We start from the raw sequence: 17,369 nt of genomic DNA, 5'->3' as shown, positions 1-17,369 counted from the left end.
CCCGCGTTTTCCCTCGACGGACAATTTCGCCATCCCGCTTAAGTGCCCCACCGGCAGCGGATTTGCACCGAGCTGTGGTTTGAAGTCCAACCGTTGGATTTGTAAGGAATCATGACATATCAAATGTTCCTCCAATGTTATTCTACTTCTGTTGGTTCTGCTGAGTAAAGTGGGATTGACTGGATCACGCATGAAGTTGTTTGAAGTTTAATTCATTTTCCCGCGGCTCAGAAAACAATCTGCGCAGCGAGATTAATTTCATCAGAATCAAAATGCAACAAGCTGAATCTGTTATTAGTTTGCAGCAGCAAACCTTTCATCAGTCAGTTTTTCTTTGACCAAAACCCGCTTTGGGCTTCCACTGTTCACCAGAGGCGATTGTTTCCCAATTTTCTCAAGTTTGAAAATACGACAAACATGTACGGTAAATGATCCCAAAACATTTTACGATTCAGCAAATCAAGTTAAACACGAAAAACATTTTGTGGACTATAACAAGTGCATTAAATCGGAACCGAAGCTCGGTTGCATTTTATACGGCTTGTTAATTCCACTTAGACTGCTGTCTATTTTCCTTTCGAGGCATGAAGCCAATAAAAGGTCTCTTCCACTGAACAATGATTCTCTTGTTCACTGACTCTTAAAATGGAACATTTGATGGGGAAGCAAATTGACAATGTTTTCTCTCGGTGGTCGGCCACCCTGAAAAGTGCTCATCCAACTTGCTCCCGTGCAAGTGACCCTCCAATCCTTCACACGTTGTGCTCATTTACAGGCTGTGACGCAGTTAAACTGTCCATGTCGATTATACGGGCATCTGAGAGTGATGTAGCACTAAAACTGGATGCTTTGTCCTCGAAGAACAGCTCCGCAGTTCCCTTTCAGGAGTCAAACGCTGAGTGTCAGCTTGAGACATTTTCAGGAATTGAAAGTATTGTTTTGTTTACTGGTAGTTTTTTTTTTAAATGTGGTAACTGGATCTGAATGCTGGTTCTGTGGCAACTCCGTGGTCATGCTTGACAGTCATAATATTACTAATCCAGTTACTCAGCTCTATTGGGTGTTCACCGCTCGCAAATAGCACAACTCATCCATGTGCTGACTTCACACTTCAAACAACATCTCCTCAAGCTTCCAGTCAGAGCACAGAATAACTGCATAACTGATTTCAAAACGTGTCCTCATTTCGGAAACTTCCCCAGAGGAAAAAAAGAAACATCTACAGGCCAATCAGCGAGTGTGTTTTTCAGGCTTTTAAAGCTGCCATCAACTGGCGGCTCGTGGCACGGACAGTAGCGGCTGCAATCAGGACGACGCTGAGGTCCTTTGCCGTCTTGGGTTCCGCTCTTGCCGAGCCGGTGTGCCGTTGAAATTGAATTTCGAGCAACATGAGCGCCATCGCGGCATTTACATGACGTCATCTGCTCGGGACCCATTTGATAGATTACAGAGTTGCAGGGATGTGCCAGTCAAAGCGATAATCTGCTTACCTAAACCCCACCTCTGCGATACTGATTAAAATGGAGCGAGGTTTTAAAATCACAGGCTCGGGAACGGATGACATGCGTTTGATGTGTTGAACCGCAGAACACGGCAGCCATTAGAATGTGGTTTGACCTCAATCTCACTAACTAACCGCAGGGTATTGTTTTGAAAAGTCCCGTCGTTGATTGACAGCCGAGCGAGCATTTATCCGCCTTCTGAAAGAAACGTATTTGCATGCTCACGTGGTTGCGCTCATGTCTGAATGTCTAATTAGAATCTTTCATCAACAAGCAAGTAGAAAAGTCAATGCTTGATCCCCCCTGACTGCACAAATATTGATTTCCTCTGAGTGTGACGTGAGTGAAATCCTGCTAATTTGCGGTGGAAATATTAGCCGGCCAATAATCATTGGCTTCAAACTGTTGCTTCCGTGGCTGTAATAAAATTGAGGAGATGATCTTCTTGATATTTAATGCACCGGGGTTGGAAATGATTTCTCCGGTGCGTCTGGAACAGAAACGGCGACCGCTCTCAAGATTCAGAAAGGTGTTGTTTTCATTCATATCTGATATTTGGAACAGCAATTTGAGCGGCCCTTTGAAAGACAAGATCAAATTAAAGAATCATTTCTTGATCCTCAGCGACGAGGTAACTAATTTAGATTCAGTAATATTGAGCCCCCTTCAGTGACTCTGTTTTCCAAATTCCGACCTGCAACAAATAGTACAACTTTTTCTGATGCTAATCAGGGTACACAGATACTGATAGGGCATCATTTGAGCATTTTTGCCTTGTTTCAATCGTAGCCGGCTGTCAACTGGGTCTCCAAGATCATTTGCTGCAATCAATATGACGAGGAGAAGAATTTCCATCCATCCATTTTCCGATCCGCTTATCCTCACAAGGGTCGCGGGGGGGTGCCGGAGCTTACCCAGCCGTCTTTGGGCAGTAGGTGGGGGACACCCCGAACAGGTTGCCAGCCAATCGCAGGGCACACAGACAACCATCCGCACTCACAGTGTTAAATCAGCCTGTCATGCATGCTTTTGGAACGTGGGAGGAAACCGGAGTACCCGGAGAAACCCCATGCAGACACGGGGAGAACATGCAAAGCCATACTCAATACTTATCAAATGAGATTTCTTTTACTGGAAATGGAGAAATAATACCCATACGCTCCGGTTCAGGGTTACGAAAGGGAGGGGGGGGGGGGGTGCAAATCAAACGCAGACCACATAATGTAGACATCAATCTAAGGTAAGATAAGATATCCTTTATTCGTCCCACACTGGGGAAATTTACAGCCTCCAGCAGCAAGAATGTATGTAGAAAGAAGAAAGAGAAAAAAACAACAAACATCTTTCAATTAAATGCAATATGAACACAAAATGGATAAATCGCAGTACTATTTACAATTTTCCTTCACATCATTTAATTGTTATTATTATTATGATTGTTATTTTTTATTCATCAGCCTGACAGCAGTCGGTAGGAACGAGCGTCGGTATCTCTCCTTCTTGCAGCGCGGGTGTAACAGTCTCTGGCTGAAGGAGCTACCAAGTGCTGTCAGGGTGGGCTGGAGGGGGTGGGAGGGACTGTCCATCATGGTTTTTTGCTTAGTTAGCATCCTTCTGTTGCCCACCTCCTCCAGAGTGTCAAGGGAGCAACCCAGGACAGAACTGGCCTTCCTGACCAGTCGCTCCAGTCTCTTTCTGTCCCGGGCCGAGATGCTGCCTGACCAGCAGACAATGCCATAATGGATGGCCGAGGCCACCACCGAGTTATAGAACGTCTTAAGGAGCGACCCCTGAACCCCAAAAGACCTCAGTTTCCTGAGTAGGAAGAGTCGGCTCTGTCCTTTCCTAATCAGGGTGTCCGTGTTTGTAGACCAGTCCAGTTTGTCGTTCAGAAGAACACCAAGGTACCAAGGTAACATGCACATTTTGTCATTGTGGGAGAAAACTGGAGTACCTAGACAAAACCCACACAAGCATGGGAAGAACAAACACTATGTAAAAAGGGACGGAGCCAATATTGAAATGAAGAACCATGGCTATCCACAAATAATCATGATAGAATTTAGATAAAAGGCAACAAGCTACAGTCTTTTTTTTATTTGTACTTTTTGCACGACATATTGGGCAACAGTGGCCAAAAAAGCCACACAATCTAACAGGATTAACGTTGGCTGCCTGCCAGCTTTAATATTTGGACAAGCATGACTTCATTTGAAACTTTTCTCATCCACAGACTCTGATTCCTCCAAAGACAGAATGGCAGAGGTGGTGTCTAAACATGGATCGGTTGTTTAATGCCGCTCAGGACTACACCGCTGTTTTTTCAATTTGGATTTGTCTTCGAACTACGGCAACCGTGTCAACCAAGAAATTGGAGAGATATCAGGGTTACTGGATGAGGGCTGTACAGTGAGAAATTGGGGTTTTATGAGCTTGAGAGCAGCGATGGCAGTCAGCAGGACACGAACCATATCACTTGACAAATTACGAGCTGAAGGGAAAAGACATTGAAGTAAAATTTAGAGCTTTCAAGGCAGCCCGTTACTTTCACTGAGCTGCCCCTGGTGACCTTTTTCAAGAAGAAGCCAATTCAAAAGTGACATTCGGGACGCACTGGGCCCACTATACTTCTGGAATTCCCCACTGATAAATAAAAATTTAAAAAATAAAATAAAAGAAAGAAGGCTGAAAAGGAAAAAGATCAGCAGAATAACAAACATGCGGTCGTGTTCCCATTCGTATTAAAAATTCCTTTGAAATTTGGCTTGCATTGTATTTTGGAAATGTTGCTTTGAATTGAGCAATACAAATACACCAATTGCTATGGAAAAATCTTCAGAGAGATGTTATCTTTTGACACAACGTAATGTATTTTTCACTCATCCAGCAGGCAGAAGATGACGTTTGATTTCATTATCACTGCATGTACACTTAGAACACTGGTGTCAAACTCAAGGCCCGGGGGCCAGATGTGGCCCACCACATCATTTTAAGTGGCCCGCGAAAGCAAATCAAAGATGACAACTTCCATGATACTTGCTAAAATCTGTACCTGAACTTCAAATTATCATATGTAATTAATCAGTGACATATTGTAAGCTTTTTCTTGTTACTAAATCCCTCATTACAGTTACCGGTAATAATTGAATAAAACGTTATTCTTGACTTTTTTATATAGTTTTAGTAATAAGGATAATAACCTAGAGGATGAACATCTATTATTTGCCCAATCACCATGATACCGACAGTAACAACGAGTGCGCAGACTCGCACCCAAAATCTGCATTTGCTATTCGAGTTCACGTTCATGACCGAATACCGAATGATCTGAAAAACACTTCAAATCCAAATTTGTTCTCAAAGCCTGATTCATACGCTTATTTGAAGATGTATGTATTGAACTGTGCCTCGGCCAATGGTAAACCGAAGAAAAGGTTTCCTTTTTTAAATGCTTTCATTGAGCGAGCTATAATTAGCTCTTCACGTGAAAGATTTTTGGTTTTTAATTTGATTACACGACAACTACTGTACGTTGCGATGAGAAGTGTTTGGTCTGGTCTGTGCCTGTGAATGCGTGCGGTTCTGTGAGAGGGAAACATTAATGAAGCTCTGGCACCTACTATTTGTCATGGCACGGCACAGCAGAACTTACAAATGCAACCCCGAAGGGAACGAAAGCTGCCACAGGCTATTTGTTTTTGTTTTATAGGTTGAAGTGCAGCCTCCAGATGGGATCTTTGGATAATTACCATATGGGCTCACAATATTTGATCAGATGTTGCTGGCATTTGATGCTTCCGAAGCGCAAATCAGCAAGTGGCAGCCATGTAAGCGTGTCTGTGCCGTACATTGAAACTTGTCAACTGTGACACTATGATTACAATCGAACTCGGTTTGGGCTTACGTTGTTGACGGGAATCAGGATGGGGCGCGGGGTGTGGAAGCTGTCTAATTAAGTCATGCATGGATGCTGTGTGTGGTGTAAAAATGGGAATGACGGAAAAGACAGAGAAGCAGGAGCACAAGCCACTTTGTGGTCGGCGTTTTGCTGGTGTTTTGAACTCCTGTCACAAAGAGTACGACTTTGATTTTTTTTGGTAAATTTTCCGCACGTTACCAAAGAAACCAAACATCCATCCATTTTCCGAACCGCTTGATCCTCACTAGGGTCGCAGAGTGTGCTACAGCCTATCCCAGCCATCTTCGGGCAGTAGACGTGGGACACCCTGAATCAGTTGGCAGCCAATTGCAGGGCACACAGAGACAAACAACAATCCACGCCCACACTCACACCGAGGGACAATTTAGAGCGCCCAATCAGCCTGCCATGCTTGTTTTTGGAATATGGGGGAAAACTGGAGCACCCGGAGAAAACCCATGCAAACTCCACACAGGGAGGCCGGAGCTGGAATCGAGCCCAGTACCTCTACACTGTGAAGCCGACGTGCTAACCACTGGATACCGGTCCGCCCATAGAAACCAAACAAATGGTCCAAAGAGTCATCATTTGGTAGGTGAGGAAAATAACGAGATGCCTGGTGTTGCTGAATCATCGCTGTGTGCTGGAATTGGTTCATTTGACAGAGCTGGCGGCTTGCACGCCCACTCCAATGGAAGGCAGTGAGATAATAAGTGAAACAGCAAGAAGTGTCTGAGGGAGGATCCTGCTAATGGTATGCCTCCTATGTGGAGACCTAATTATCTCTGTCTCGCCCTTTTCTCCACATTATTTGCTCACCTGCTTGCCCTTCTTGGGGCCTCTGGTATGTAACCGCCCGGCAGCACCTGACAGAGAACTTGAAACAGGCCCTTGAGGTGGGATTGCCTTAAATTGACTTATGCTCCATTTGAAAAACAAGTAAATGTTTCAACACATAAGGAAAAAGTCAGCACGGCCTGAACACGACAATTCCTGATTCTCTTTTGTCGCACTGCAAATTAAATATTTCCCTGAGACGCGCACACACTCACACAAACACAAATCCACTTCTTTGTTCAAACATTCAGAATTGGTGAAAAGTCTCCCTTTGGGGGGCCTGCAATGATGAGAGTGAGGCAGCGGACAGAAAGCGGCATAAAGTGAATTAATCATGTGCAGTTCCTCCAGGCCGTAGGCGAGAAGTCACAAGGAGAAAAAAAAAAGAGGGACTCAGTGCAATCTCAATCCCAGCACAACCTTCCAGTAAAATTAATTATCCATAATCCTCTTTGTTTTTGTATTGCTGTCTTTTGCTGACTCGCTGTACATTGAGCAACACAGCAAAGGTGTGTGCCTCTCAGCACCAATGAAGCTCCTTGACAACAAGTCACGTGAGCAAGTGTTTGGAGCCAAACTTTGGAATACTTGCTATTTAATGTATGCTTTGCGATGTTGAACAGCGTGTCATGTCGCACTCCCAAGGAACTTTACATGTGACTCAAGATTCTGTAGAGATGCATTTACAATAAGGTAAACAAGTCTTGTGAAGTCTGTGAACAAGAGAATAAATGAATAACTTCATTTATTCATTTACCACAATATCAGGTCACCGAGCAGAACCCAATGTGTCCCAAAACAAGAGATTTTTTTTTCTTTCTACCCACAATCTTGCTGCTGTAGACTGTAAATTTCCCAAGTGTGGGAGGAAGAATGGATATCTTAATCTTAATCTTAATGTATCACCATCTTCGAAAAAAAGATGATATTGTACCTCCAAACATCACTTTCAGGAGACCTCCAAAACAGTGTGTTTGTTGAACCACGACCATTGCATTGTGAAAGTGAGAAAGCCATTTTAGGCACATTAGATAGGTCGATCATTTGTAAAAATAACACCCATGTGTGTGGACTGACCAATAATATTGATTTGTGGGAAAAAAATGTGAAAATGACCAAATTGTGATGTAAAAGTTGTCAATCCATCTCCAGGAATAAATGCCCCATGTACCAATAAGAACACAAAGAAAATAATATTAATAATAATAATAATAATAATACATTTTATTTGAAAGCGCTTTTCATCACACTCAAAGACACTTTACAAGAGCTTAAAACACAGGATAAAATGTGCATTTAAAACAAGCATACATAATTTACAAAAGCATATTTAGATGAACAAAAAGAAAAATGGGTAAAAGAGATTAAAAGGTATTAAAAGCATTGCAAAACCGGTGAGTTTTAAGGGATGATTTGAAGGATTGGAGGTCAGTACAGTTGCGGATGTGTTGTGGTAGAGCGTTCCAGAGGGTGAGGGCGGCGACAGAGAAGGCTCGGTCCCCCCAAGTTTTGAGCTTGGTCACGGAGATTGCGAGGAGGTTTGTGTTTGAGGAGCGGAGATTGCGGGAAGGAGTGTATTGGTAAAGAAGGTCGGAAAGATAGGAGGGGGCCTGATTGTGAAGGGCTTTATACGTGGGTAGGAGAAGTTTAAATTGAATACGCTGGGGAACGGGAAGCCAGTGGAGGTTTTTAAGGACGGGGGCGATGTGATCACGAGTGCGGGTGTGGGTGAGTAGGCGGGCGGTGGCATTCTGAATGTACTGTAGTTTATTGAGGAGTTTGGAGGTTGTACCGTAAAGAATGCTATTGCAGTAGTCAAGGTGGGAGGTGATGAAGGCGTGGATGAGGGTTTGAGCAGCGTTGAAAGAAAGTGATGGGCGGAGATGAGAAATGTTTTTGAGGTGGAAGAAAGCAGTTTTGGTGAGTTGGGTGATGTGCTGATCGAAAGAGAGGTTATTATCAAAAAGGACACCGAAGTTGCGACAGTGAGAGCAGGGAGACAGGGTGAAGTTATCTATAATGAGGGTAAAGTTGGTGGTTGTTTGGGTGAGGGACCGAGGACCGATTATAAGCAGTTGAGATTTAGTACAGTTAAGAGTGAGAAAGTTTGTTTGCAACCAGGATTTGACATCTTAAAGACAGTTAGAGAGGGTGGGGTGGGCTTGGGCTCAATGATTTGGTAGATATGTACAATTGGACATCATCAGCGTAGCAGTGGAACTGGAGACCATGATGACGTATGATTTGGCCGAGGGGTAAAAGATAGAGAATGAAGAGAAGTGGACCAAGCACAGAACCCCGGGGGACACCTTGGGGCAGTGTAGGAAGAGCAGTTGTTTATGAGTATGAATTGTTTCCTGTCTGTGAGATATGAGTGTAGCCAGGTAAGGACTTTGCCGGTGATTTTTAGGGACTGTAGGCGAGAGAGTAGGATGGAATGGTTGATGGTGTCAAAGGCAGCTGTAAGGTCAAGAAGGATGAGGATGGAGAGTAGGCCGGAGTCAGAGGCGAGGAGGAGGTCATTGGTGTTTTAAGGAGGGCTGTTTTAGTACTGTGTTGTGTGCGGAATCCAGATTGAAATTGTTCAAAAAGTTGGTTGTTGTTTAGGTAGGTTTTAATTTGAGATGTGACGGCACGTTCTATGACTTTGGACAGAAAGGGGAGGTTGGAGATGGGTCGAAAGTTGCTCATGATGTCCGGGTTGAGTCCGGGTTTTTTGATGATGGGGGTTACGGCAGCCAGTTTGAGTGAGGAGGGGACATAGGCAAAGTTGAGGGAAGAGTTGACAATGTTCATGACGAGGCGGGAGATGGTGGGAAAGGAGTGCTTGACGAAGGAAGATGGGATGGCATTGGGTGTGCAGGTGGAGGAATTCATTGTTGAAATGATATTGGTGAGTTCAGCTATGGAGACAGGTGTGAATCCAGAGAGAGGTGAAGTAGTTGGAGTGATGGATGCTGGTAGAGTGTGGTGTAGGTCGACTGGTGTTTTAACTAGCAGTGGGTGGTTTAGCTAGCAGCGGGTGGTTTGCCTAGCAGCAGATTTAGCATGCAGCAGATCGTTTGGCGAGCAGTAGGTCGTTTGGCTTTCACCATTGAGCGAGTTGGTTCATGCTCTCTCTCGCCGTTCGGTGGCTCGCTAGCTGGTGCTCTCCCTTGCCGATTCGCCGTCGCCTGGTAGCTCGCAAGCCGGTGCTCCCCCTCGTTGTTCGCCGTCGCTCGGCAGCTCGTTAGCTGGCGCTATCTCCCGCCGACTTGCCGTCGCTCGGTAGCTCGCCTGCTGGTGCTCTCTCTCCCCGACTGCTCTCTCTCGCCGTAACCTGCACAATAAGAATGACTGTTTAATAAACATTATTGACATTGAATTCTAATGATCCAATTTAGGGTCTCGGGTGAGTGGGAGCCTATTCCGGATGACATTGAGCAAGAGGTGGGCCACACCGGATAAGTGGAAAATCCATCCATCCATTTTCCGATCCGCTTTATCCTCACGAGGGTCGCGGGCGCGTTGTAGCCTACCCCAGCTGTCTTCGGGCAGCAGGTGGGATACGCCCTGAACTGGTTGCCAGCCAATTGCAGGGCGCACATAGACCAACAACAATCCGCGCTCACACTCACACCGAGGGACAACTTAGAAGAGTGTTCAATCAGCCTGCTATGCATGTTTTTGGAATGTGGGAGGAAAATGGCGTACCCAAAGAAAACCCACGCGGGCACGAGGAGAATATGCTAACTCCACACAGGAAGTCTGGAGCCAGAATCAAAACGTGCCCCTCGACACTGTGAGGCCCCAGTGCTAATCACTTTTCCACCATGTCACCCAAGTGGAAAATAGACACCATTGCAGTTATAAAATGAGTTAAAAATGTATATAATTTTTTTGTTTTGGAGTGAGGATAACAAAGAAGAGAATGTTCCTCTCTGACAGTATGTTACGAGATAGCAAGATGTCTGTGGCATTTGTTCATGCGTGTATATGAACTATATGACCTCGCCGAAAGGAGAAGTAGGCAGACGCCTTTGAGAGGAGCCAGCAAAGTCGAATCGAACTCCTTGCGTAAAATTGTATTTTTCCTTATTCTCAAAGTGCTTGCCTTTCTGATCTACTCGGGACATGTTCCCTAGACACGGTTTGTTTTTTAACAAGTAGGGGTAAGCCAGAATACCCCAAGAGTATGCACTCCACACAGTGCCCAAGATCCAAACGCAGCACCTCTCAATTGTGTGACAGACATGCTAACGCCAATACCATTGTGTTGAAGATAGCAGGAGGGGTAGCAGATGGAAGAAATTAAAATAAGCCATAAACAGCTGAGTCCTTAAAGGTATCATTTGTCTCATGCAGGCTTTTCTCAAGAGCCAAGAGAAACAGCGTTACCATCGCACCGTGTCGTGTCTGCGTGTAATAAAGCCTTCGGGGGGGAGTACCGGTTCCAGTAATCACCTGGTTCACACCTGAGGCCTCCACATCCCTTTACTTTAGCCATTGCCACTGCCCAGAGGGGGGACTCGGCCATTAAGTACTTTGGCTTTGGGACTGGAGACTTCTTTCCTTGACTGCAGTTCTATAGGATTCTATTATTTGTGTGTATCTGTACAAGTGTAAATTGAATTTCCTCTCTCTTCCTGAGGCTGTGTGTGTGCGCACGTGTGTGCGCACGTGTGTGTGCGTGTGTGTACTGGCCTGTGTCCATGTGTGTGCTAGCCTGTGTGTGCGTGTGTGTGACAGAGAATGATTTTCTTTGTGTTTCACCAACTGCAAATTGTAACATATTCGTCTGCTCTTTTTCTAACTTTTTCTCATATATAGATAAAGTTTTGTATTGTTTTTTTTTCCTGCCCCATTTCGGTTTGAGTGTTTATGCAGTCGCTGTTTGCTAAGCACAGTAGAATCCATCCATTCATTCTTCTATCGCACTATTGCCCTCTGTCATGATTCGGTTTAGGGACCAACAGGTGGCACTGTAGGGCTCCCCCGGCAGCTGCACACCTGTTGGTCATTTGGTAATTGGTTGTATAAAAGGACTCCTGCCCGAACACTCGGTGTCGGGTCATTGTTGCTTCTCGCTACTGTCATGTGTGCTGCTGTTTGCTCATGTTTTCTGTCATGTTTAGTTCATTTTTATGTTTTAGATTTAGTCATGGTTTTTGTTTGATACTTTGGACTTTGTGTGTTTTGGATTTAGTTTTCTTTGTTTTAAATACAATTCTTCAAATATACCCCGCTCCTCCCTCCTGCCTGCTGCCTGCTTTTTGGGGTCCACCACCACCTTGCTGCGTGACACCCTCATTATGTGTTTCGGTTGAGCTGGAACCTATCCCATCTGATTTTGGATAGATAGATACTGTAGATAGATAGATACAATACAATACAATACAATACAATACAATACATGCTGATTTATATAGCGCTTTCACAACAGCGGCAGCTGTAACAAAGCGCTTTACAAAACAGTTAACATAAGGTAAAATAATAAACACAACACATAACATAAAACATAGATAGATAGATAGATAGATAGATAGATAGATAGATAGATAGATAGATAGATAGATAGATGGATAGGAAGGAACTACATTAAATATGGGTTCTGAGTCAAGACAAGTGTACATGAACTTGCCTGCTCTATCCTTCTACTTCTTCTAGACAGCTTTTGGTTAAGAGGCAAACAAAAAAAGTCAGAGATAAGTGTGAAGCAAGCGTGGGACCAATAAAACGTTTTCTAATCTAGGTGTTCTTACGTAAACTGGAGCATCCCTGGACAGGCAGGGGGTAAATCACACCTTTGCCTGAGCATGTTCCACGGAAGGAGGGGGGGGGGGGGGGGGGGGAAGATTTCTTGACCTCCCAAATCGTCTCGTAACAGCTGTTGTCAGTCTGCCAACAAGTGTGGATCTTGACATTTAGGAGCAGCTTCTCGCTTTAAGATAGATATTTGGGCTGCTGACAGTCGGGGACATTTGTTGCTCCCAGAGGAGAGGTCCTTCACTCACTGTCATTACAAGCTCCTCATTGGAGGCGTCCACACGAGGGTGCAAAAAAAGCCTGCGTGCCTCTTCTCTATCTGACTGCCTAACCAGATCCTCTATCTCTGACACCTTGCTCTGTCACCCAGAAGCCCCCCCACACACCCCTCTTCTGACAGAGAGCAAGGCAGACGGATGCTCCACAGAGGCTGCAAGGAAAGAGAAGAGCGAGATGGTTGGAGAGGAGCCGAGGCATTTGAGCCAGAGGGATTTATTCCCTGTCCTGACAGGTCGCTTTTTTTTTTTCAGGTGAGCTGATGGATTTTCTTCCTCTCACAGCAATGTAGCAGCCAGACGATGTGCTGTATTAATAGTCGGTGACAGGTCATCTCTGGGGCGTGCTTCAAGTTAACATGTCAGCTTGCGTGAAGTTCATCCTGAAGCCTGTTCATCTATTAGGGAAAAAAAATCGAGGAAAGATGAAGTAGAAGTGCACAGTGCATGCATCGGCATCATTTATCAACACAGATGTCGGATATACAAGTGGAGGGGCAGGAAAGCATCGCAGGACGACAATCATTCAGATAACAATCATCCTTCAGTGTTACATTTCAACTCAGCCAAAAAGAAATCCTCATTAGCACTCATCAATGATTTCAAATGAAGGCACGTGCACTTTGTATTTGTTGTCGCAGCTGCGAACATATGCCAGCTGGGTCAAACGAGTCAAAAACATGACCCGGGGGCTGTTCTTTTCATGCCCATGTTTCTTCTTTGTCATTTGCCTCTTCTTTCACATTTGCTCATGTTTTTCCACAAAACGCCAAAGACTGCAAAGGCCTGATTTGACACAATCAGGAAGTGCAGCAGGACCCAAGCCAAATAGTAGAACCCAGAGAGTTGAGCAAATTTGCTGTCTTTAGCCTCCGCTTATTATATTAAACATCAGTTCAAGGAAACGTTATCTTCATTAATTTTCTTCTCGCTGCTGTTTTGGAAAAGGCACAGCAGCAGGAAAGAGAACATGAAAGGAACACTTTGAAGTAAGGAGAACCCACATCGTAGATATCACAAAACCTTCCGGGGGGGGGTGCAATTTATTTTTTTAAACATCAAATAAGAATTGGCAAGCGGACATCGGCAGGGTAACTGGGTAACTGTTGCGACGAACCTTCAGTAAGTTTTTAAAATGATGAAAGTCAGTCTTTCCAAGGGATCACTGGAACAGCAGAAAAGCAACACCTCCTGAGCCGCAGCAGATTGGCGTTTGTACATCTCTGCCACGCCGAGAGGACGCCTTGTACCAAAAGCCGACACACAAAGATGCAGTCGGCTCGCGCTTGCACCTTTGCAAAGGCAAATATGCGCCTCCCAATCATCTCACGCTCTTGCAAAGGAGACCGCTTCTATTTTGGTGGATGTACTCGCTCACGTTTTATCTGTAGCCAGCTTTTAAATTTAGTTAGTTCGAGCAGATATTTTTGGACAGTACGGGAGCAGGTGTACCTTGTTAACACGTTTTCTGCATAATCTTAGTGTGATCTAAGAGAGCGGCACTTCATCAAAATGGAGCAAGATGCCTACACGGATTCCCTGGATGCCAGGCCTAGATCCTTTTCTGTGAGTTTGACGTGGCTGGCGACTTCATACCTCGGCAATGGCTGTTTTGTTGTGTTGAAGGTTAACATGTGTCTTGGAGCATACTGTTTATCAAAGTTTTCTTTGAATATTCTTTCTATTCCATTTTCTATATTGCTTGGTCCTCAGTAGAGTTGGAGGTGAGCAGGAGCCTTATCCCGGCTGATTTTGGCAGAGATGGCGAGTACGCGCTTGACTCTTTGCACTGGACTGGTGGGCAACCAATCACAGGGGTACATAGAAACAAACCGTCAGACTTGTATTCACACTGATAGACAATTTAGACTGGGCCAAGATCCAAGTCTCAAACCTCAGAATTGTGAAGCAGACGAGCTAACCAATAGTTTAGCGTGCTGCCTGAAAGCAACATCTAACCCGCATGTTTGAAGACTATGCATATAGAATTTGAATACATACACCATGCAATATAAGCAAAAAATATCCAGAGACACGTCTTAATCATTCCTGGATCAATCAGAAGCTCGACTAGAAATCTCACTGCCCCCCTCAGGATCTTGATTTTGCATTTTACCTAAATAAGCGCCTCGGAAAATGAAGGAATTACGGCAGGCTCTTTGCTGTTCCATCATAGCTTTGTCCCATTGCGCAAAACAAGGTTTATAAATGCATGTGATTGCACACAACCCTGACTTTAACCCCATCAAACACTTTTTGTAAACTGGAACAGAAATTTTGACCTTTTTCGGGTCCAACGTCAGTACGCCCAAATCTCTGGATGAATAAAAAATCCTGCGGATGCACGACAACATCTTGTCGTAAGTCTGAAAAGATATCAACTTTTTACTTTTCATTTTCACTTCCTGTGTTTGTCTGTGTGGTGCAAAAGAAGAAAAGTAATCAGTTACTTGCCTCAACAAGTCCAGTAGTGTTATTCAACTTTAAGATGGGATTTAAATTGGTTTGTTTCATCATCATCATCATTTATTAGCTATATATGTATACACATAACAGAATTCAACAGGTGCGGACGCATGCATAAATTGCTAGGATCAAACATTACATTACTGGACTAGTCAATGCTTAAAATGCTTAAAACACTCTGTGCTTAAATCTTTGTTCAGAAGACGGACTGCATTAGGGAAAAAACTTTCGCGATGGCGACTAGTTTTACCAAGTATCGATCTGTATCTTCTACCGGATGGAAGTTCTTCAAAAAATTCGTTAGCAGGATGAGAGTCATCTTGTGTGATTGAATGAGCTCTCCGCAGTGAGCGCTGAACATAGATCTCGTCCAAAGACGTTTTTTTCCTCTTGTTGTTTTGATATAAATTTGGGATGGGACTAGTATACAACAAAGCAACAATTAGAACACCCTCCTCACTCCTTATCACTGAACGTGTTGATGAATTTTCAAATGGGAAATCGTAAGCCCAATAAACAACTCTAAATTCTCCAGTCTGCCTTTGACTTGCAGAGTGCTGCAGCATACGAATGACGCCAGTGAGAAGATAATGAAGACCAAACACATTCCAACAGGTTATTGTCAAGGGTGATACCTCTGTGACCGAGACGCAGTGGGACTCTCGGCTTTGAGAGACAGATGATGGCATCAACATTCATGTGTCCTACACTTTGGGGGCCACAGTTTGCTCCTGCAGAGCGTCAAGCTGAGTGTGTGATAGTATCAGCTATTTAGAGCTGATAACACACGATGGCCATCTGCTGAAGATATGTCAGCTCTGGCATTGAGCCAGGAATCAATCTACACTACATTACCACCGGCGGTTTACAGCTGCTGGCCAATGCAAGTAAGCCTATTTATCTTTATTCAGATACAGCACATATTAAAGTATCAAATCCCTTAATAAAAGTCATAAAATCTCATAAAGGTGCATAGAGGATATGAAGGATGGCTAGAAATAGAATTAGCAAGAGACCATCTTGGAATTGGATCACAGCAAGCTGTATAGCCACTCGCTGGCCACGACAATCAATACCGTAACAACCAATAAGCACTTTTGTCACAATGATACCATAAATTGGTGACAACTTGTCCGCTAATCCAATCATCAATACCAAGTGCTTGTGTCAATAGTACAGCACTAATTACGGTACTAAGTAATCGCACAATATTAGAGAAATGTATCATTTGTCAAAACATAAGGACTCGTGCTATTAAGTAGACCCAATCTAGTTAAAGTACTGTACAGTAATTGGATCCATTTAACAATATTTAATTAATCTCTTGGAGACTTGTGCAACTATACCTAATGTTGTGGCCAGACTACCCAATTGAGATTCACATTATCCAGCAGTGCAAAATTCATTCATTCATTCATCTTCCGAGCCGCTTGATCCTCACTAGGGTCGCGGGGGGTGCTGGAGCCTATCCCAGCTGTCTCCGGGCAGTCGGCGGGGGACACCCTGAATCGGTTGCCAGCCAATCGCAGGGCACACAGAGACGAACAACCATCCAAGCTCACATTCACACCTAGGGACAATTTAGAGTGTTCAATCAGCCTGCCATGCATGTTTTTGGAATGTGGGAGGAAACCGGAGCACCCGGAGAAAACCCGCGCAGGCCCGGGGAGAACATGCAAACTCCACACAGGGAGGCCGGAGCTGGAATCGAACCCTGTACCTCTGCACTGTGAAGCCGACGTGCTAACCACTGGCCTACCGGGCCGCCCCGCAGTGCAAAATTATTATTGATTAATATTATTGCGTGGATACTCTTTTTTTTCTTCATTCATCTAATACACAAAAATGTGGTAAGGATTCTCGGCACCCCCATTGTATAGTACAATACTGTGTCAAATGTTGCCCACTCGGCATCCATTGCAGCCGTGGAAGGGAGATTCTCACATCTGCAGCCCCTTCTCAAGGTTTCTCATTTTTCCCCACTTTTTTTTTCGTTGCCCTCCTGGGGGTTAAGATCAGGGGATATCGTTAATATTTGTCAACTTCATGAGAAGCCCTTTGAGCCTTTTTGTGACTAAAGGTTATATAAATAAACGTGACTTGACTGGAACTGAGAGGAGCCCGGACCCAAAATCCCCTGCGCTTCCTCAGGTAATATGAAGTACCGGTACATTATCTAAGGAGTCACAGCAGTCATTATTTCATCATTACAGATACTATTGCCAGATTACCTGGTTTTGTCTAGGCTCTGATACCTAGTTAGCATTTTTATGATGATAGTGCTAGAATTCGATACATCGAAAGAGATTCTAAATCTGCAATATACCAAAGGAGAAATTTTATGAACCTGTGTGTTTGTTCAGAAACCAAATTTTCTACACATGTTCTCTATTGAATCTGTACTTTTTGCAGAGGAGATTATCAGGTGTGCCGCTTCATGGAATCATTCTAATTATTTTTCTCTGCCAAATAACACTGATCAACAAATGTTTACAATTTCTTTAAATCATTTTGCTGATTACCAATCTGACATTGGTTTCTCCATCAAATCAGCTTTTAATAATCATTATAATTATCATTATTATCGGGTGGCCCAGAGGTCCGGTGGTTAGCACGTCGACCTCA

The sequence above is a fragment of the Hippocampus zosterae genome, chromosome 6, assembly GCF_025434085.1.
Source record: "Hippocampus zosterae strain Florida chromosome 6, ASM2543408v3, whole genome shotgun sequence".
In the NCBI taxonomy this organism is placed as follows: Eukaryota; Metazoa; Chordata; class Actinopteri; order Syngnathiformes; family Syngnathidae; genus Hippocampus; species Hippocampus zosterae.
Note: the sequence above shows the minus strand (reverse complement) of the source record.